The 21,406-nt window shown below is 44.7% G+C and overlaps 1 protein-coding gene across 6 annotated transcripts in view; it reads left to right on the forward strand.

Moving 5' to 3' along the window:
- The window catches only part of LOC144122120 (uncharacterized), a 246,248-nt gene that overhangs the window by 15,216 nt on the left and 209,626 nt on the right, over positions 1-21,406 (forward strand). The window contains exon 1 of one of the 6 annotated variants that reach the window (XM_077655655.1): positions 12,236-12,358. The exons of the other annotated variants lie outside the window; for them this stretch is intronic. The gene's annotated coding sequence lies outside the window, so the exon portion shown is untranslated. Of the gene's footprint in view, positions 1-12,235; positions 12,359-21,406 lie in introns of those variants that run through there. 6 annotated transcript variants of the gene reach the window in all.

Genomic DNA, 21,406 nt, shown 5'->3' on the forward strand with positions numbered 1-21,406 from the left:
GAACCGCGGTCCTTCTAGTCCATATAAAAATGGCCGCACCCGCTTCCCGCTACCATATATGACCACCTCTCCGTCGTCTGCTAGTTGCCCGAGCACTGCCAGCACAAAATCGTCCTGGTGAGATTGGCTGCTCGCTGGCAGCCCGAAACCGCCAAGCCAGAGAAAAATGGCTCCGGTTTAGCACTGATTAAACCTGGAGTGACGCGATAGCTACAGCTGGCCGAGTGGAACTCGCTCAGTTGAATTGCAAAGTCAGTCTTTTGCCTCTCCGTTTCGCTGGGCGTTCCTCCTCGATCTTTGTTCCTGGACGTGGATTCCCTCTCTTCTCCCTCTCCCCCCCCCCCCCCCCCTCGGTTTCGCCGGCGCGCCGCGCCGCGGCAGCTGCTCCGTACCATGTGACCAACCACGTGACTACCCACGGCGCCGCGGTACCGCCACGCTGAAGGCTCGAAATTCTAGCGTTATGTAGCTAACGCTACAAAACGAACGTGTTCTGGGCAGCCAACGGAAGTGCGCGGAGCAGACCGAGAAAATCGAGCTCCTGGCTCCGAGCTCTGGCAGCCCGCGGCCAGCCAGAGGCGGATAATAGAAGAGGCCCATTGTGGATTCGTCGCCGCGCGCGGACGTTTCTTTTCGCGCCGCTCCGTCGGGCTATGTGGAGTGTGCACCAACACACACAAGGTTAGCTGCTCTCTGGGATTTTCTTCCCCATTGTTGTAACGGCGCGCAATGGCGAGATTGTTTCGGCGCCGCGCACGCTTTCTGAATATGCGCCGAATTTCGTGACGATAGGCTCAAAGTACTTTAATCCCCGCATATAATTCGGTTGCCGCGGAGGTTTGACAACAGAGCTTGCCCTTAATACTTAATACAACTGCTCGAAGCTATCCAGAATCGGGCAGCGCGCTTCATAACGTCGCAGTATTCGTCTCGACACAGCGTTACCAACCTAAAATCGTCTCTCGGCCTTGAACCATTAGCATTCCGCAGAAAAGTATCAATTCTTTGTCTTTTCCACAAACTATACTTTAACTTCCCCGCACTACGCCAGACTTTGTTATCCACTCCCTTACGCTCATCTGGCCGATTATTCAACTCCCTCAGCATTCAGCGGTTGCATGGTTCATCCAACGCTTTCAACAAATCTTTCCTTCCCATCGCCATAGAGGAATGGAACTATCTTCCTGAAACCGTTGTCATCGAAACTAATCCCACCAGATTTAGGCAGCTGATAACAGACCACTTGATCCAACTATAGCTACTTCCCTCGCGATGCTCTGCGTGCAATTTGAACTGCTTGTGTTATTGTGACACCCCCCCCCCCCCCACAAGTGTTTTCCCACTTATTTAATTTCCGTACTTTTTAATGTGTAATTTATATACTACTGCTTTGCCATGTATATTCTGTTCTATTTGAATCACCTGACGCTAATTTCACGTCAAACTTGTTATTCTTGTTATTCTTGTTATGCTTTTTTATGCTTACATGCCTTTGTGTGACCGTTTCACATCACTGTCTTCCCCCCCCCCCTTATGTAATGTCCCAGACGGGATCTTTAAGGGTTCAATAAATGATGATGATGATGATGATGATGAAATAAAGAAGTCCATAGCTTAAGGGCTTTATGTTGCCTTGGTTTTTATTGATCTAAAAAATGTCATTTCGCTAGATCAATCACACATCTATATTTCTTAAACTGGTAGCAAAACGCATCTGTGGAGCACATCTCATGCCATTAACAAGCTGCTTACACGATAGAAGTGAAACTGTTCCCATCTCCAACTTTTTTCTAAGCTTCGAACTAATCTACCTCAAGGATCCATCCTTCGTCCGCTTTTATTTCTTGTAAATACTGATACTAATATTTTTAGCTCCGGTACTGATATTTCATTGCTTGCTTCCAAACTTGTTTTAGCTCTGAAAACAAAAACCAACAAAAAACGTGGCGCAGGATCATGTACACGTTGCGTATGCGTGCCTGTGTGTGCGTGCGTGTGTGCGTGTATGTGGGTGTGTGCGTGCGTGTCTGTGCGTGCATGCATGTGCGAGTATTTGGTTGCGTGCGTGTACGCATGTGTGTGCGTGTGATGTGCACGTATGTGTGTGCGTGTGTCTCCTTGAGTGTGCATGTGTGCGTGTATGTGTGCGCGCTCGCGCGCCTTTTTCTAGTCCTGCATCTCCTTTTGCTGCTATTTTTTTGCTACCACATGATTCACGTGGCTAAAAAATCCACCCTTCTATATAAACTGAGGTCTCATACAAAAACATACTTCAGTGGTGCAATAAGAACATTGGCCAGAATAAAGCGTCTGAAATAATTTCGCGGTATTTGCGTCGTATCAATGAAAATTAGCCGAAATATCGTACCCCCCTCCAACAGTTGCATATTTGTCGATGTTCAACTCTGTAGCCGCCTCAAATATCACGTCAGCAATGTTATCAAAGCACGCCCATAAATTTGCCTCAACATATCCATGGCACTTTACTATTAATTATATTAAAGGGAAGTCACTAATGCCATAATATGTTGGGGAAATATCTCTTTCAAGTCGCATCAGTTCATGTAAAACAGAATGAAGCAATTCGGTTTATTCGTTACAGCCCATGCGATAGTACTAGGCCATTCCCACTACATGCGTACACTGTGCTAGAGTTTGCGAGTTCATGAAATTTAATCTGCATTTTCCTTTCCAAGCTCACCTAGAATTAAAGAATGATATGCTAATGTGAAATCAAATGAAGAGTGTCAGCAAAGTTTTCACCTGTGCTTTCAATAAATTCGGACACCAACGTGTACATCACGAAACGGCGATTCGTTTGGTACCACTAGCATCCTATTGAGACCGCTGCTTCGCCAGCCGCGGTGCTCCGAAGGTCGCCCTCATTACATTTTCGAGGAGGAAAGGTTGGCAGTACGAATCCTTCGCACGAACCAGGCTTCAACTCGACTACCAACTTTGTGCGCAGAAGTGAGCCGATTCGGTTTCCGCCACTTTGAGCCCTCTGTGTGGAACGCGTGGGCCACAATTTTGTAACCAATGGCTACCCAGAGTGGCACCAGTCTCGGCACCCGCTCAAGTGGTACATATATAGCGGGTCGCCAGCATAGAGGGTAAAGGGGTCGCCGTGCCGGCCCGAAGAGTGCACGCCCGTGGTCCCGTGATGGGGGTCACATTTTGCCGACCTGAGATTTCCGATAGCACTTCTGTTGGGCCTAGTTGTACATATATAGCGGATCGCCAGCATAGAAGGTAAAGGGGCCGCCGTGCCGGCTTGAAGACTGCACGCCCGTGGTCCCGTGATGGGGGTCACATTTTGCCGACCTGAGATTTCCGATACCACTTCTGTTGGGCCTAGTTGGTGCAGGATGATAATACAGATGATCAATGTACGCAAAACATTCGAAGTGTGTTGTCCTTTCTGAACAGTTTGCACCTTATGGAGGCTCACAAGACAGGAGTGTTTGTTGTGGTAGAGAACGGTGTATTTATTGAACAATCGATAAACGCTGTCTCAAAAAACTTTGTCCCAGTTGAAGAGAGCGAGGTCAGAGTAAAAACTAAGCTTATAAAATTTTGCAAAAAAGTGAAACTGACAGCAGACAGACAACAGTACAGCTATATATTTATTGGTATTTTTTACAGCGAAAACGCGTGAGCCAGTCATTTTTTTCAGAACCATTGTCAGCGGGTCTGGTTGTTAGCAGCACTGCGTAAGACAATTCCTGCAGAAAAAGTTGAATTTGTTAGCGGTAAACGACCCGTCCAGAACCAAAAAATCCGATGATGTTGTGCAGTTTTTGTAATAATAATAATAATAATAATTGGTTTTTGGTGGAAAGGAAATGGCGCAGTATCTGTCTCATATATCGGTGGACACCTGAACCGCGCCGTAAGGGAAGGGATGCGGGAGGGAGTGAAAGAAGAAAGAGAAATAGGTGCCGTAGTGGAGGGCTCCGGAATAATTTCGACCACCTGGGGATCTTTAACGTGCACTGACATCGCACAGCACACGGGCGCCTTAGCGTTTTTCCTCCATAAAAACGCAGCCGCCGCGGTCGGGTTCGAACCCGGGAACTCCGGATCAGTTTTTGTAGGAAAATGAAAATATTGGCTATGTTTTTTTCAGTAGATGTAGATGATTTGTTCTGTTCAGTGCCACAGCTTGAACTTTAGAGTACGGTAAAATCATGTATTGAAGAAAACGATGGAATTGCGTTCCAGAATGCTGTCGGAATTTCTGTGGGGAATTTTTTAAATCTGCAGGAATACTGCCTTAAGGTCACTTTTATTGTTTTTAATGACCAGCCATTTTTACAGCGGAATGGCATTTGTATTGGTTTGTGTGTTGCTCCTGTGCTATGCTATATATTTTTAGCTTGCACTGACTTTTGTTCAAACCATGTTTTCAAAACATTGAAGATTTTAAAGGTTTTTAAGATACTTTGACAACTTTTTAGTGGCTTTAAAGGCTGACTCTTCCTACCAGGATACGATTGATGAAGTTGTACGTGATTTTAAGCAACACGAACAAGCTCTTGTTTTTACCTACAAGATACACCACAGGAATGTTTTGCTGTTTTCAGACATCCAGCTTGAGCTCTGTCAATGCCATACATGCTGGAAATACCAATCACGAGCAAAAAATGAACTCTTGCCTTTTAAGTCTGCTCACTCAAAGATCGTGAAAAGGTGCATAGCATCTTCATGTATGGAACCGGCCCTAAGAAAATCGTGCGTGCATAAATTGCAAGCAAGTTTTGATAATCAGGTGCGCCGGCTTTTGGCAGCAGGCTACCTTTTGTCGCTTTTGACAGCTATGGCTGAGGCCCTGATCCGGAAGCATAAAACCAGAGGGAAAAAAAAAGAAGGCGGCCGAATATGAAACTTACAGGCCAGTGGTGATGCCTTACCTGTATAAGGTCTCCCACCAACTCAAGAAAGTGGCTAGCAGGCATGGAGTCCCTCTGGCGTCTTCTGCGCCGAATAAGCTTTCCAAGCTGTGCTCCCGCACGTGCGGAGATGCAAGGCATGGTTGCGAAATCAGGCATGGGACAACCTTCGTCATTTGCACCACCGGAGTCGTGTATGATTTCCCACTCTCGTGTGGAAAGCCGTACATCGGGCAAAGAGGGCGCTGCATAAATGAGGTACTCGGGGAGCATGCGCTAAATGTAAGGAACAAAAGTGACAAAGGTGCACATCTTGTGTCGCAAATTATTAGCCACAGCAATTGTGCACCTCGTACGATTCCAAGAGACGGCGATTCTGAGCAAGAGCGGAAATGAACACGCGCGGCTGGCTCTCGAAGCATTCCACATTAAGAAAAAAGCTTAATGATGTGTCAGCGATACTTCCATATCACTTTAGTCAGCCGAAATGAAGTTTTTGTGCTCTCGTCGTTGCCAGTAATCTTACATTACTGGATTTTTTTTGTTCGCTTGCGCAGGTGTGGAAAATGTACATCTACGCGTTGGTTTGAGCAGAATAAAATAGTTGCAAGTGTCGCGCCAGTCCTTGTGTTTCTCCCGTGTACGTGGTTCGTCTAATGTTTTGTGCACATGGATCATCTTAGATTTCCGACCGCCATCTCGAAATCTCGGGCGGGAAAGAAACGTTCGAATGCGAGTAGCCAGAGCTAACGCTCTGAAAGACGATTACAATGTCTCAACATCATATTACGCAGCCTTATTACATCTTAACATTACCTGGTTCGCTCTTAACAACAGTTTACTCTTGCCGAAGGTGCGTGCTAATCATTATGGAAAGCAGACTGGTCAGTTTTCATCAGTATTAATACAGAACAACCTTTATTTTGGCGGAAAATATTTTGCTTGGATTACATTATTTTTAACATTAACTGAAATGTCACCTAAGACCGCTATTATTTTACACATCACTACTGTGAATGTGTCTTTCACGAACAAAGAGATATTTCTTCCAATATTATTTTCGTTATGTTTTCACTGTTCATTTCTTGAAGTTTGAGTACACTGTGGTAATATTTTATGCCCGATATTTTGATTACATGCGCGTGACTTTGGCTGTTGACATGAAGTGCTTTGTTGTTGTACTTCTAAATGATAACTCTGTACAAGAAGTCCATTATAGTCGTCGAATATGGGGCCAACTTTTGAATATCAATCTGAAAATAATTTTGAAAATGACGAATAATTTCTGATTCTGTGTTTGAATCTCTCTAAGAAAATATTGGGGACACAACCTCCACCTTTAAGAATGGCTCCTCTGTCTCAGGCAGGCACGGACACTCTTTACAGATTGGGAGAGACCACACGCAACCACGTTGTACTAATGTGGCGTTTCATAAACGTTTTGTAAATGCTCTATTTACAGGAACATAATTATAATGTAATAAATATTATGCTTAGAACAAAACAGAAAAGAGTGCCGGCGGGGCCTGTGGGTTCCGTGTCTGTCTGTGCCAGAGGTGGGTATCCTCAGGAGGGCGGTACCTCGTTAGGGCGTCCTCACCCTCGCCTCATGAGTATGTCACTCGGCGAGGTGAGGGGAGCGAGGGTGGGCGCATGAAAATTCGTAAGGACGAGGGTGAGGGGGAAAGACATAGTGAGGTGAGGGCGAAGGAGGGCAGACATGATGAGATGAGTATGAGGGAGGACAGGATGCACTGTCTGAGGGCGAGAGTGGTGGCCCTAACCGTGCTCCGGGCTAACGTTTGATGTAGCGATAGCCACATTACGCAAGCGTTTCGAGCCGTCAGTGTGGCACCCCTTGAGCTACGTGGAGGCGCCGTGGATAGTCGCGTGGTTGGTCGAGTGGTGCGGAGCAGCTGCCGGCGAAACCGAGGGGGGGGGAGGGAGTTTAGAGGGTGTGAGGGGGGGAGAGGATGAGGAAGAGACGCCCAGCGAAACGGAGCGGCGAAAGACGGACTTTGAAATTCGACTGAACGAGCTCCACTCGGCCAGCTGTAGCTATCGCGTCATTCCAGGTTTCACCAGAGCTGAACCACCGCCATTTCTTTTTGTCTTTATATCCCGTTAGAATCCTCGTTTTAAAGCGATAGTTCTTAGGGTGAAGGTTCCCGGAAAAGGCGTAGTTTCTACAGTCTGGGGCACACGAGAGGAACACGAAAAGCGGGGAGCTGCACGCCTTCTCCATCGCTGAGATGTACTACACCGCTGACAAAGCTATGCCGAAAAATCGCCGTTCAAACTCAAAATGACGATTTTCACAAATCGTGTAAAGTCTTGAGTGAAGCGCATACGACTACGCTGAACTACTCACACTGTGAATGAAAAAAAATGCCACGCCAACACCACCAACAGGCATTTATTTGACAGTGGAATTTCTAAGAAGCCTTTTTTTTTTTTGCGCTGCAGCCAGTTCTTTGATAACTCACTGAGCTGAAAACGTACTTCGTTCCTGTAAAAAGGCTTATAACTTGGGAAGTAAACAACCTTACCAGGTATAATTTCTACATGTTTTTCAGTACAGTACGCTAAAAAGGGGGCAGTGGCCGGGCCGTGCCGGTGGGCCCCGGTCCAACGGGAACCGTGTACCGCACTCAACATTTTCATTATAAGCCCCGGGCCTGCCAGATGATCAGAGTGTAGAGTAAAACATGCAGAAATTATACTTAGTAAGGCTCTTGAATTCCCAAGTTCTAGGTCTTCTTTGCCAGAACGAAGTCCGATTTCAGCTCCTTGAGGCTTCACGGAATTGGCTGCAGCGCAAAAAAATGATTTGCGAAATTTCACTGTCAAATCAAAGCCAATTGGCGACGTTGGTGTGGATTTTTTTATTCATGGCGTGAGTAGTTCAGCGCAGTCGTATCTTCTTTCTATTTTCTATTTTACCTGTAATTGCGGTACAGGAAAGCGGTGCCGCAATGTGGTGGGCAAAGCCAACCACTGTAGACTTACCGTGAAAACAAAGCAGCAGCTCAACCACCTTGGTATGAATCATTGCTTGCTGAGCAACGTAGAAAATTGACGCTCAGCGTTTAGGTAATGCGTAGACGTGCAAGCAAAAAAATCACGGACGGTTTAGCTTGGGGCTAACCGCGAATTATCGTGCGCTGTTCCCATTAGCCATGGTTTTGCACGGTTTCTCATCACTTTGTATGCTTTTGCTTTAGCTGAACTGGCTTACTTTGGTTGATATGACATATGATGTAAATTTGCGTGATATTGCATCATTTTAGACATGTACTGCAGTAGAATTGGTCATTCTGTACATTCACGGATTCATGGGAGTCCAGATTCTGCCCAGGCGCAGAGCTGCAGCGCGTATACTACGCGCCACTGCCCTGCGATGGCAGGTGCAGCCACCGGTGGGGCTTTTGAGACCCATGTTCTTCCTGAGAAATCTCTCGCGACTAATCAATACTTGAACTGATGGGCATATATGATGGGCAGCTTGCGATAACGTCACCAAGTCACGTGACCAAGGTGGCCCACGTGCAAGAAGCAGGCTTCGGTCGGACAGACAACCGCTTTTCGGCGGAGTGGAAGCACTAGGGCACTAAAATGGCGTCCACAGGAACCGTTCACTCCAGACTCGCGGATTCAGTGAAGACCATTATTCAGCCCAAATGCTGCATTTTAGTTACCCGCTTGATTTTTCAAGTGGGACCGCCGCGGTGTCTCAGTGGCTATGGCGCTCGGCTGCTGATCCAACAGATGCGGGTAAGAGAATTTCGATGAAGCCGGAATTATATATTCCCGGCTACTGTGCGATGCCATTGAACGTTAACGATCTCCAGGTGGTCGAAATTTCCGGAACCGTACACCACGGCGTCCCTGATAGCCTGGGTTGCTTTGGGGCCTTAAATCCCCATAAACCAAACCAAATTATTTTCATGTGGCCTGAATAATGCGTTATTTTAAGCGACAGCATAAGAGCCTCACTGCAGCACAGCGGAAAGACGCTATCGCACATTGGAGAGACACTAAAAAAATAAAAAATTCTCCGCCAACAGTGCCTCTGTGTTAAATTCAAATTCAATTTAATTCCGTCGAAAGAAACAACGGTGGGGGATCGAACAAAAAGTAAAGCAAGTTCACTTGATTGCGTTCGAGCCCCCTTTTTTCATGGCATATAGTAACGACAGGTTAGTATTTCAATGAAACATGCACACTTGCATTTCACTGTATAAAGCGAACAGTGCCCAAAACAGCAGAAAAGAATTTTCCAAAGGAGTGAAACCATAGGAATTAACCCTTAAAATACCTAATGCAGAATTTATACACTTCTATATGAAGTAAAGAAAATGTAAAGTAGAGGACGAAGAACTATTTCTTAGTCACATCACAAAGTACATACACATAGTCATAAGGGCAATCGGTTAACATAAAAAAATGCAAATACACATTAGGGCAGTGTATTCAGGTTCAGCGGTCGATACTTGTTCAGGCAGAACAAGCTTTATTTCAGACATATCATTTTGGTGAATGGCAATCCGATTTTCATGTTGTTTAGCAATGTTGGTAGGGAATGACATAGCATTTGTTGATGAAAACATGTCCGTGAGTAAGGGATCTTCCGAGGCTCGGAAAAACGCGTTATCACGCACACATAATGACCTTCTTAATTATGATAGAAGATTTAGTTCTTTCTGATTGTTGCGAAGTTGTTGTTTATATCTTTTTGTCAATGTGTATAAAGATAAATGATGTACACTTGTTATATTAAACCGGATGAAGTCGTCACGTGTGGGGGCTTGAGGGTCGGCCCTGGCGTTATGAAGAATGAATTTCTTTTCGAGTATATGCAAGCGATTGAGATTAGTACAGGTGTTCTTTTCTCAAAACAAGAAAGCAATAATTCATGTGTGAGAAAATTAGGAAATTTATATGCGCAGTTTAACAGATTCTGGTAAATATGAGCGGAAGTCCGCTAAAATTCCGACTGATTTGGATATTTATGTGAGAATATAATTAACATGAGTGTCCCAAGACATATTTTTTGTTTAAGTATACTCCAAGTGTTTTAACTCTGTCGACTATTTCTATTTTTCAGATCCTAATCTGATATTTAAGGTGCGAAGTATCTTGGATTCCCTTGGAGTGAAAATGACAGCTTTCGTTTTGTTAGTGTTAATTCCGAGGGAGTTCGCAGCGCTCAATTGATAGAGCTCTTGAAGAGCTTTGTTATTATCAGCCTCTAATGACTGGAGGTTACGGTCGCGAAATGAAAGGGTAGTATAATCAGCATGGGATATGTAACGTGCAAGGGAAATAAAGGCAGTAAAGTAATTTACGTATCGGTTTAATAATAGTGGTCTAAGAATGCTTCTTTGAGGTACAGCGGTTTTGACAGGTCTTCGTGACGAAAATCTGTCACATATGTTGAGGCTGTTTGCATTCGATGTTGGAGATATGAAGTTTCTTTAACAGCGTGATGTCATTAAGCCGATCAAAAGCATTGGAGTAATCTATGTATGTACCAACCACTGTTTCTTTCTCTTCAAATGCGTTCAGTATTAATTCTTTCTGTGTGAGTAGTGCTAGCTCTTTAGATTTCCATTTGCGAAAGCCGAATTGTGTTTCCGTTATTAAGTTGTGTTTTTCAACGAATTTGTAGATGCCGGTATGAATTATTTTTATTAAGCCGTAGCGAAGAGATTGGTAGAAGCGAAATTCGGTGGTAGTTTGATGAATTGTTGTGATCTGCGCCCTTCAAAATTGTTATTACTTTCAAAATTTGCATTTTAGTTTGGAAAACACCCGTGTAGAGAGCTAGATTGTAGATATGAGTAAGCTGTGGGACATGTAAGTCAAGTGCGCTTTAGATTGGCCTTATTTGAAGATTGTTATTGTCTCTCAATAATGGCTGCATTTGGGCGAGTTGGTTTTCCATTCTGAACGTAAAAGCGCAAGAACACAAGGACAACAGACTAAGGCAGACAACACGAGCGCTTACTTCCAACTGATTTTATTTCATGCAAGAAGCGAAATTTATACTCTTGATAAGTGTCTGCACATGCTCACAGGGCAATTACCACAGAGTTATGACTGATACCAGTTATCATGTAACACATATGAAAGATGTCAGATATGCCATCTCTTTTTGTGACAGCAGAATTAATGGAGCACTCATGCAATCATCCCCAGCTCGCGCTATCTCAAAGCTTCAACAATTTCTCGGGTAATTTGGCATTTGTGCACGTAAAGGACTTTGCACTTGTGAAAGAGAGGACGACAACCGTCTTTACTTTTTCTTTTGCACTTTAAACAATGAACGCTCATGTGCCTCTTTTTTTGTTGTTCACAACGTAGTCATGCTCGCTCAACCGCTCGTTCGGGCATCGTCCCGTTTGGCCTATATAGTATTTTCCACATGATAAGGGCACTTTATAAACAACACCTTCTTTGCATCTCACAAACGGCTTTTGATGCCTGATTATGCAACCAGTTTTTCTTTGGTTCCCTGAAGTACTTTGCTTACATAATGATATCAGCTTATCTGGGGCAGAGAACACCACATCAACGTTTACCCTGTTACCAATTTTTTTGAGATTGTGTGAAATCTTATGTTTATACGGAATGACTGCAAATTTCTTATTGGCTTTTGTCTCTTCCGGCTCGTCCTGGCACTTGGCTTCCCATTTTTTCTTTTTGACAAGTCCTTCCGCCACAGAAACCAGCAGGTGTAACGGATAACCCACATCTTGCAATATGTTGGACTGCAGGAGAAGGCTTTCTTCGATTGCATGTTCACAAGACTTCTTTATACAGTTAAGAAACCCTAAACGAGCTATGTTTCTTTTTATAAGCTTTGAGTGCGCGGAACTGAACGGTAAGGGCATTTTTCCATCCCTGGGATGATAAATCCAGCAAATGTGGTCTTCTAGAAAAGTTAACCTGATATCTAGAAAGCGTATGCTACTGTTCTCTGGCATTTCATGCGTGACTACAAGAGGAGATAGGCTACACTTGAAATGATCTAAAACCTTTTCTACCGCCTCATTGAGGGTGATTGCAGTGGTGTCTATCAGTTGTAAGTAAGCGCTCGTGTTGTCTGCCTTAGTCTGTGTCCTTGTGTTTTTGCGCTTTTACGTTCAGAATGGAAAACCAACTCGCCCAAATGCAGCCATTATTGAATTAAATTTCTAGTTCAATGGGCTCTTTTTCATGTGTGAAAAAGGTTTCATGTGTGAAAAAGGTTCTGGTTTCCCTCACCGCAAACGCCATCTGCCAAGCTCATGCTCTCTCCTTCTGTATTCGCTGCAACGTGCTGCCCCCGGCTATCTTAGCCCTGTTTGGATCCCTTCCACCTTCGGTCAGCCATGGCAAAAGGATTCTCAAGATACTTCGAGCGGAGTGGAGAAGGCAAGCAAGACTGTACAAGGATTGCTTGCAAGCAAGGCTTTTCACAGGTGAGAGCCTGCCGAGCGCCAAAATAAAATGGCAACAATTCAATCGAACGCTCGACCAGGTTTCTGAGTTTTTATGGAGTATTGTCCTGCCAGGGCTTCGCAAACTGGTCCCTCCACGGCTGTCTAGGTCGCAAAACCACGTCCGTACGTTTGGGGAGGTAACACTTCCCGAAGAGGTACGCCGTACACTTCAGCTGGGCCCCAAGTTCGCTGTGGAACAAAAGAAATCAAAACCGGAACTCTTGGCCATGGTCCGAACAGTCTCCAAACATGCACCTACGAGTGATCAAGGGAGCTGCGTGTCGCAGGGTGTCGACGTTCTAAAGAAATGTTCGAAGACAAAGCCTCAAGATTCCCTTTCAAGTGTTTTGAAATTCCTGAAGCAAGGCGATTTATGTCTTCTTCCTTGTGATAAGGAAGGTGGTTTTGCTGTGATGCCTAAGGTCCTTTTTCATGAAAAAGGCAGTCATGCTGCTGAGAAAGTGCTTGATAGGTAAAAAGGTATAAATTGGTCAAAAGTAAGATTGAAAGCAAAAAAGTTGTGCATCTCCTTGAATTTAACCCGCTTAGCTCAGTCCGTAGAAAAGGCCAGTGATCTAAGTCTTAACATATTCTTTTCCGCTAAAACACACAAAATGGAATGTCCCTTAAGAATTATCGTTTCGGAAGCGCGCACCTGGCAAAAACCAGTCTCTGACTTACTACAGAGATTTCTAAAACAGCTAGTTGTTGATGACCCTTTAATGATAAAAAATTCAGGAAATGTAATTGATTTTCTAAAGCAAAGCGAAGGAAAGAACATGTTTGCCTTCTCGGTCGATTTCAAAGACCTTTACTATTCTTTTCCGCAAAACGGATTATTGCAGTGCGTTGAAAGATGTATTGAGAACGCTGGCCCCATTGCTTTCCAGAATTCAGTGGGAGTGAGTGTTGAGGGTTTTTTGGAGCTATTAAGTACATATCTCAATTTTACGTTTGTAAAGTGGGCCGACGATCTGTTTTTGCAGAAACAAGGAATATGTATTGGGTCCAGCGCAGCTCCTTTGTTAAGTGACCTGTTTTTAGCTGAATGTGACAGAAGGCTTTTAGCCTGCCTTGAAGACGTAGGGGTGGTAAAAGTTTTTCGTTTTGTCGACGATTTTTTAATCTTCTTAGACACCACTGCAATCACCCTCAATGAGGCGATAGAAAAGGTTTTAGATCATTTCAAGTGTAGCCTATCTCCTCTTGTAGTCACGCATGAAATGCCAGAGAACAGTAGCATACGCTTTCTCGATATCAGGTTAACTTTTCTAGAAGACCACACTTGCTGGATTTATCATCCCAGGGATGGAAAAATGACCTTACCGTTCAGTTCCGCGCACTCAAATCTTATAAAAAGAAACATAGCTCGTTTAGGGCTTCTTAACTGTATAAAGAAGTCTTGTGAACATGCAATCGAAGAAAGCCTTCTCCTGCAGTCCAACAAATTGCAAGATGTGGGTTATCCGTTACACCTGCTGGTTTCTGTGGCGGAAGGACTTGTCAAAAAGAAAAAAATGGGGAGTCAAGTGCCAGGACGAGCCGGAAGAGACAAAAGCCAATAGGAAATTTGCAGTCCTTCCGTATAAACATAAGATTTCACACAATCTCAAAAAAATTGGTAACAGGGTAAACGTTGACGTGGTGTTCTCTGCCCCAAATAAGCTGATGTCATTATGTAAGCAAAGTACTTCAGGAAACAAAAAAAAACTGGTTGCATATTCAGGCATCAAAAGCCGTTTGTGAGATGCAAAGAAGGTGTTGTTTATAAAGTGCCCTTATCATGTGGAAAATACTATATAGGCCAAACGGGACGATGCCTGAACGAGCGGTTGAGCGAGCATGACTACGTTGTGAACAACAAAAAAGGGGGGCACATGAGCATTCATTGTTTAAAGTGCAAAAGAAAAAGTAAAGAGGGTTGTCGTCCTCTCTTTCACAAGTGCAAAGTACTTTACGTGCACAAATGCCAAATTACCCGAGAAATTGTTGAAGCTTTGGAGATAGCGCGAGCTGGGGATGATTGCATAAGTGCTCCATCAATTCTGCTGTCACAAAAAGAGATGGCATATCTGACATCTTTCATATGTGTTACATGATAACTGGTATCAGTCATAACTCTGTGGTAATTGCCCTGTAAGCATGTGCAGACACTTATCAAGAGTATAAATTTCGCTTCTTGCATGAAATAAAATCAGTTGGAAGTAAGCGCCCGTGTTGTCTGCCTTAGTCTGTGTCCTTGTGTTTTTGCGCTTTTACGTTCAGAATTGTTATTGCCATAGGCTTAGCTATTACAAAAAGAACTAAACGTGTCAAAGATTTCGCTTTCAGAAGTAGGAGCAAAAAAGATCCGGTTCGAATTTCAAGCAATATTTCCGATTGCTTCTGCATAGCGCTTAGTAGTAACCGGCTTACAAGATGGCAGTTAAATTCGCCACTAATGACTTTGCCATCTATAAATAGTTCAAGTGTACTATGATTGGAAGACTTGCGATTAAATAGCTCGTTCCACTTCTTCCATATGATTCCAGATTTTATGTTGTGACCTCTTTCAAAGAAGTGGTAAAGATACTGCCGTTTTTCTCTCCGTAGTGTGATGTTTGTTTTGTTTCTATATTTTTTGAATGCTTTCCAATCTTCTGAGTTGCGCGTGCTTAAAAACTTGTTGAAGAGTTTCTCTTTCTTTTTTATCATATTTAAAAACCCTTTGTTGACCGAAGGTTTACGTGGTTTCTGTAGCCTTTTAGCAGTAACAAAAGGGAATGACTCTGAGCATGCGTCTAGTAATTTATATAGGAAATTAATATATGCTTAATCAGCTGATAATCAACTATATACTTCATTCCAGTTTGTCTCTATCAGTTTAAAATGGAAAGTGGTTATTGTCGTCTCGGTGATGTTTTGAATTTTCCTGTTAGGAAGGTCTATGGTATGCGTATGTTTAACTGTCGTTCTACTGACCAGAAATAAAGGCATGTGGTCGCTAATATTTGATAGAAGTGTTCCAGCTTTTTCGTGCTCAGGTAAATTTATTAGCGTAGATGTATCTGTAGTTATTCTTGTGGGAGTCTGAATCATGTTACTAAAGCCATGAGATTAAAGCATTTTTTTTAAAACACGTTTTGAGAGGTAGACGGGCTAAGCAGATCTACATTAAAATCACCCCCCCCCCCCATTTTAACGTGTAGTTATTCTCGTTTGTAAATTCTCGCAGTGTCTCAAGATATTTTATGAAACTGTTCAGACTTCCATGTGGCGGCCATTAGATAACAGCAAAAATGTAGGGCTGACTAACAACAGCAAGACATTCAATGCAGTCGGGAATTTTTAAACTGGTGAAGTATTTCGCACTGCAAGTATTTCTTAATATTCAGTTGCATCCATCCACTGCAGGTAAATTTGTTACGAATACATCTATTAGCGTGGATGTATCTGTAGTTATTCCCGTGAGAGTCTAAATCATGTTACTAAAACCATGAGAGTAAAGCATTGCTTGAAACACGTGTTGGAAACACGTGACTTAAGAGCGTTAGCATACGGAAGCTTCGAGTGTGGTCAGCAGACTGTGCTCAGCAAGTGTGCACAGCAAACTTGGCGACCAAATCCAAACATCCGCGGATGTTTCATTTCCGGAAGCATCCCTTCTAAGTAGCGTGCCTGGATGCCCGCTCGCCTCCGCTTTCAGAATGGCTACACCCCTTGTATCACCCCGCTCCGCCGTTTTCCCCTCGCAGCGGCATGTTGGGTCCTACGCGCCGGTCGCGTACTGCGCGTTATGCGTGTGGCATGGTTTGTATGCGGTTACGGAGTGGCTGAAGTAATGCGACTGAACTGGAAATCGGCAATTCATAGTTGTTTCTGCCGTGGCAATATTTTTCTGGAACTTTAGAGTGTGCATTATGTATGGTCTAGTCGCTCAGACTACACGGCAATCTAAAGGTTACGACGGACTGCTGTGTTGCCAAGTCGGTGGCTGCTCTGAAAAAGGACAGCGGTTATTTGCTCTTCAATCGTAGTCGTAATTTAGAGTAACAGGGTCGCCGAATTCCGTAGAATTAGGCTGCATTTGTTGTTTGAACTTAAGGACTGTTAAACAAGGCCCCATGTTTCTCGGCTATGCCAGCATCGCGGAGAATTATCTGCAAAATATAAGTATTTTTGCATAGTTAATACCCGCTTTTCCAACCATTTCTGCGAAACCTTTGTCTAATTACTGCACCATAGGGAGGGAATTCAAGGCAATAATAATCGGAAATTTCTCTTCCAAACGGTCCGTCGACACATTTCTCGTGTGTGCACAGCTGAGGACACGTCTGAAACCATATGGCCATATTTCCTCACGGCTTCCGTCGAGCTGCTCCATAACAAAATCGCGGAGACGATTGTCTCCCCCCCCCCCCTTAAGGGTGTTCACTACGTGTAGAAAATAATAAACTGAACCAAACCAAATGCAGCGACGAGAGCATTACATACTCGCTTGCCAGCAAGAGCGCCTAAATTGACTGCATTACTGCGAGACGTCTTTGTCGTCACGTTCTGAACAAAGCACTAGTTTTAACTCTTGCCTCCCTTGGCGCGAGTAGCTGCGGGACAATTACAGCTTTACCGGCCTACGTCGATGGTTTACGTGTTTCTGCTCTGGTTGGAAAAAAGATACGCGCCTTTTTGACAGCGTGGGGCTGAAGGTCCGATGTGTACTAAGGCGGCTGTAACCGGGAGAAAAATGGCCGCGACGCGTAACGAGGCGTCTCTAATCGGGAGAAGAAAGGTTGCGGGGAACGGTGGAAACATGCGAAACTCTGGCGAACGTCGCCCATTGGGGAACGCCCTGTTGCTTGATGTGAGCGTCTGTTGTGTGTGTGATGCATCTGTTGGAGTTCAAGATATGAGGGGCTGCTGTGTTCCCGGCGGTTTTGCGCACATTAGAAAAGGACAGCGGCTATTTCGTTTTGCTCGGGATAGCGCGCTCAGAAAAAAATCGGGAAGCGAAGGCCAAGCAGGACTGCTGGTAACCACAATATATAGAGCCGAAGTAAGCGATCTAAGGCATGCGAAGCGCTTTTAATCCAGAGCAGTTCTTACTGGGAGTGGAGGTATAATCCGCTATTTTGTCTTTGCATCCTCGTAAATACTGAAATTTTACGTGCCGACGACCCAGCAAAGCAAAACAATGAGCCCACAGAACCTGAGACAACAAAAGAGAAGCGCTCAAATTTCAGTTTAGGAGTGGTCGTAAGCGTTCTTAGCATTTTTTCAGCTGCTAACAGAAAAAATCCCAGACAATGTAGCGTGGTTAGGCCGAATGCGGTTTTGGTGCATTTGCTGGTGGTTCTACAGTGTTCGACCGCATGACTGATGAGCTTGTCAAGTTCACTGAGGCGTCATGACAGGCTGTTTGTGTGCCTATGTGCTCTGGGTCAACGCGTAAAGGCCGGCGTTCTTTTCGCTACCCCTGGGGTTCGGAGCAGTATTGGCGGATAAGAGGCAACTATTCGGGTTCAGTTAGCTCAAGACAAGTATCCGCCCCGAGTCTCTCTTATTTCTTCGGAGGCGTTGACAGTTTCGTGCTTTAAAATTGCGAAAAGTTCAACAAATCAACTTTCGCGTATTTCCTTCGTCAAAGCAAAAACAAACTGCGCCGCGAATAACGATCTACTTGGGCAGAACAGCCGTCAAAGGCGACTACTCTCACTTGATTTCATGGCAAACGGACAACTGTCTGACTGGAAGTCTTTGGCAAATATGGAAATGCAGCTCGGAATTAGTAATTGTCACTGTTGGATCCCGGTATCCTGGTATGCTAGTCAACAGACTGGACTGGAGTATGCCACGAACATTGTATGAATGTAAAGGCTGTTCACAAGGCGGGGATTTCCTCGGCAGATTAGCTGCGAAAGATAATATACTTTAGCGTAACTAGCTCAGACTCACTCCTTGAACAGTCTCTGCCGCCACCTTGTCTTGCCAGAACATCAAATTTTGGAATTCCACGGGGTAGCGGCAGTTTTCTCTTCGAAACGGGCCGCCACCCCATTGCGCTAAGTGCAGCCGGACGGGAGAATTTGACCGAACATGCCTCCGTCGAGAGCGTTGTCTTCACCTTGAAAGCAGCGCTGGCCATCGAAGCACCCTACATTTAAGTAGGGTGCCTCGATGCCAGCACTGCCGTTCAGGGTGGTGCCATCCTTTATAACCATCCCCACGCCGCATCTTTCTCGCTGCGACGCAATTTTGAATCACGGCAGGCGCTCGGAGTGGTCTCAGTTGCTTAGTTCAAGCAGCTCAGCGATCGCATTGTTCGAGGCACAGTGGCTGCGGATGACCTGCTGGTGCTTCTACGTGTTTCAGAGGGTTTGACCGCATGACTGACGAGCTTGTCCCGTCCACCGAGCCATCATGACGTGCTGTTGTGTACCTGTGCGCTCCGCGTCACCGCGTAAAGGCCTGCGTTGTTTTCGTTTCCCCCAAGACTTTACCCGCCGCGGTGGCTCAGTGGTTAATGCGCTCGACTACTGATCCGGAGTACCCGGGTTCGAACCCAACAGCGGCGGCTGCGTTTTTATGGAGGAAAAACGCTAAGACGCCCGTGTGCTGTGCGATGTCAGTGCACGTTAAAGATCCCCAGGTGGTCGAAATTATTTCGGAGCCCTGCACTACGCCACCTCTTTCTTCATTCCTTATTTCACTCCCTCCTTTATCCCTTCCCTTACGGCGCGGTTGAGGTGTCCAACGATATATAAGACAGACTGCGCCATTTCCTTTCCACAAAAACCAATTAATATTATTATTATTATTCCCCCGAAACTCGGAGCAGTAATGAAGCTGCCGCAGCAATGGAGCGCAACTTTTAGGTAGCAGTTATTTTTCAAGCAGCCTAACCCATCACCAGCCAGTTTTGCTGGCAAACTAGGAATTACACGCGCAGGCATCATGGAAATTGCAATTTTTTAAACTAAACCTTTTCTGGACGATTTTTTTTCACAAAGCATGACTTTTAGATGTTTATTTCTTTTATATCGGATTTAAAAATTTAAGAAAAGATTTTCAGCTGTTATTTAATGACCCCAAGTTCACCCTCTGTTGTGTAGGTTTATATGAATAGTTGCGAAATGAGTACAGATTGGCTTGAATAAAATAAATACAATGCAAAATATATGCAGAATTCTGTTTTGCAAACGCAGGAATGGCAGCAGAGCAACCGGTGCGCATATCCATGCATGGCGCAAACGAAGTCTGCATATCAGCGCACGCAAGGACGTGCAGCGGTTGTGCGCCCATCAGAAAAACGAAGCGAGTGAAAAACTTGCAGTAATCCTTTACCCTATCGCCAACTAAAAGCAATTAGTTCTTGCGGGCCTCGAGGAAGAAAAAGCAGATGGAGTGGCAGCGTTGGTACAAGGTGGCATCGTTTGTGTCTACCAGCGCCCGCCTGTAAACAGGTGTAATTGCACCCCTGTGAGCAAAAGAGGCAAGCAGTTACACTTTGAAAGAATAAAAAGCAGACAGACATAAGTCTTTGTGAGCATAGCAAACGGAAACGGCCCCTACGAAGAAAGAGAAACCGACCGCAGCGAGCGAGCGTCTGACGACGCGCGGCTTTTATCGAAATGTAGAATTTAGAAAACATAAAACCGACGTAGAAGAAAAAAGAAAACAATTTCTTCCACTCTCACAGAGCGGAAGCCTCTGCTGGTCAACGGAACATTTAAAAATAGCGCGTTTTTCAAACCAACAGACGTCATAGGTAATGTTCAAGTTCGGCCACTCGGGGCCCTAAAAATAACTCGCACAATTACGTCTTCGACCCTGGGATGTTAAAAATGGCTATGAGTAAAAAGATGGGTATTGCGATGCTGATGGAATGAATTTTCAAGTCAAAGCACTTGAAGCGCGCCGAGAGCACGAACTGCGCGCCAGCGCAGCCGAACCCCGTATGATTCAATAGGGCGGCGCCGTTCACGTTGTCTCCACCCTGCACGGCGCGGCTAGTATCGAGGTTCCTACTTGGAAGGATCGATGGATGGAAGGTCGGAGCGTCGCCTTTGAAACGGGGGGATGGCAGTTGCCACCATGCTCAGGTTTTTTTTATTGTTGTTTAACTGTGTTGTTATTCAAATTCACCATTTTCTTTAAATACCTACGTCTTCCTATACTTTAAACTTATGTCACCTCTCTGATTTTGAGCCACCAATCCTCCAATTGCATTTTGCTAATTTCCACCGCAGATTTATTTACATGACTATTGTTATCACTAAACCGTAGCGCCTCATGAAGAGTGACAGTGCCTGCATCGACATCCGGATGGATACCATCACATTTTAGGATGAGGTGTTCTATTGTTTCTACCGATTTACCACACACAGCACATGCGTCTTCTTCGTTAAATTTCTTTTTGTAACTGCGCGTTCTATGACACCCTGACCTAGCTTCAAAAAGGAGGGCACTGCCTCTTGAGTTATCATAAAACGTTTCCTTCCTAATCTTCCTTTTCCAGCATCGATATAGTTCTACACTGTGCTTCTTTTTCATTGAATCTATCCAATTATTACCTTCGACGTTTTTAACCGGTCGTTTAATGCTCTTTCTTTCTCCTTCCTCGTCTCTGGCAAACTTACTGGCCAGCTTTCTTGTTCGTTTCCGCCACTGTGTGTCAACGCTCTTTCTCTACAGGTATTTAAATACCTTAGCTGCCCACCTGTTATCGTCCAATTTACTCAGGCGTCCTTAGTACAGTATTTTACTCTGAGCTTCCCATGCTTCGAACGATGCCCAGCCCATATCCCCCTGTACTGCCTACTCTGTGGTTTTCCCGTGAGCACGCAGTGCTAATATTCCAACAGCTCTCTGATTTACTTCTAATCCCGACTGAACTTCTGCCTTCAAGCACAGAACCGCATTGCCGGAAGTAAGCCCAACACCTTTATTCCTTTCCAAATACCTCTCAGTACTTCATACCTGTTGTACCCCCCCCCCCAATTCACTATGTTTCATTATCCCGGCATCTCTACGCCCCTTGCTATGGGAGAC

Source organism: Amblyomma americanum, chromosome 2, assembly GCF_052857255.1.
Source record: "Amblyomma americanum isolate KBUSLIRL-KWMA chromosome 2, ASM5285725v1, whole genome shotgun sequence".
NCBI classification, from domain to species: domain Eukaryota; kingdom Metazoa; phylum Arthropoda; class Arachnida; order Ixodida; family Ixodidae; genus Amblyomma; species Amblyomma americanum.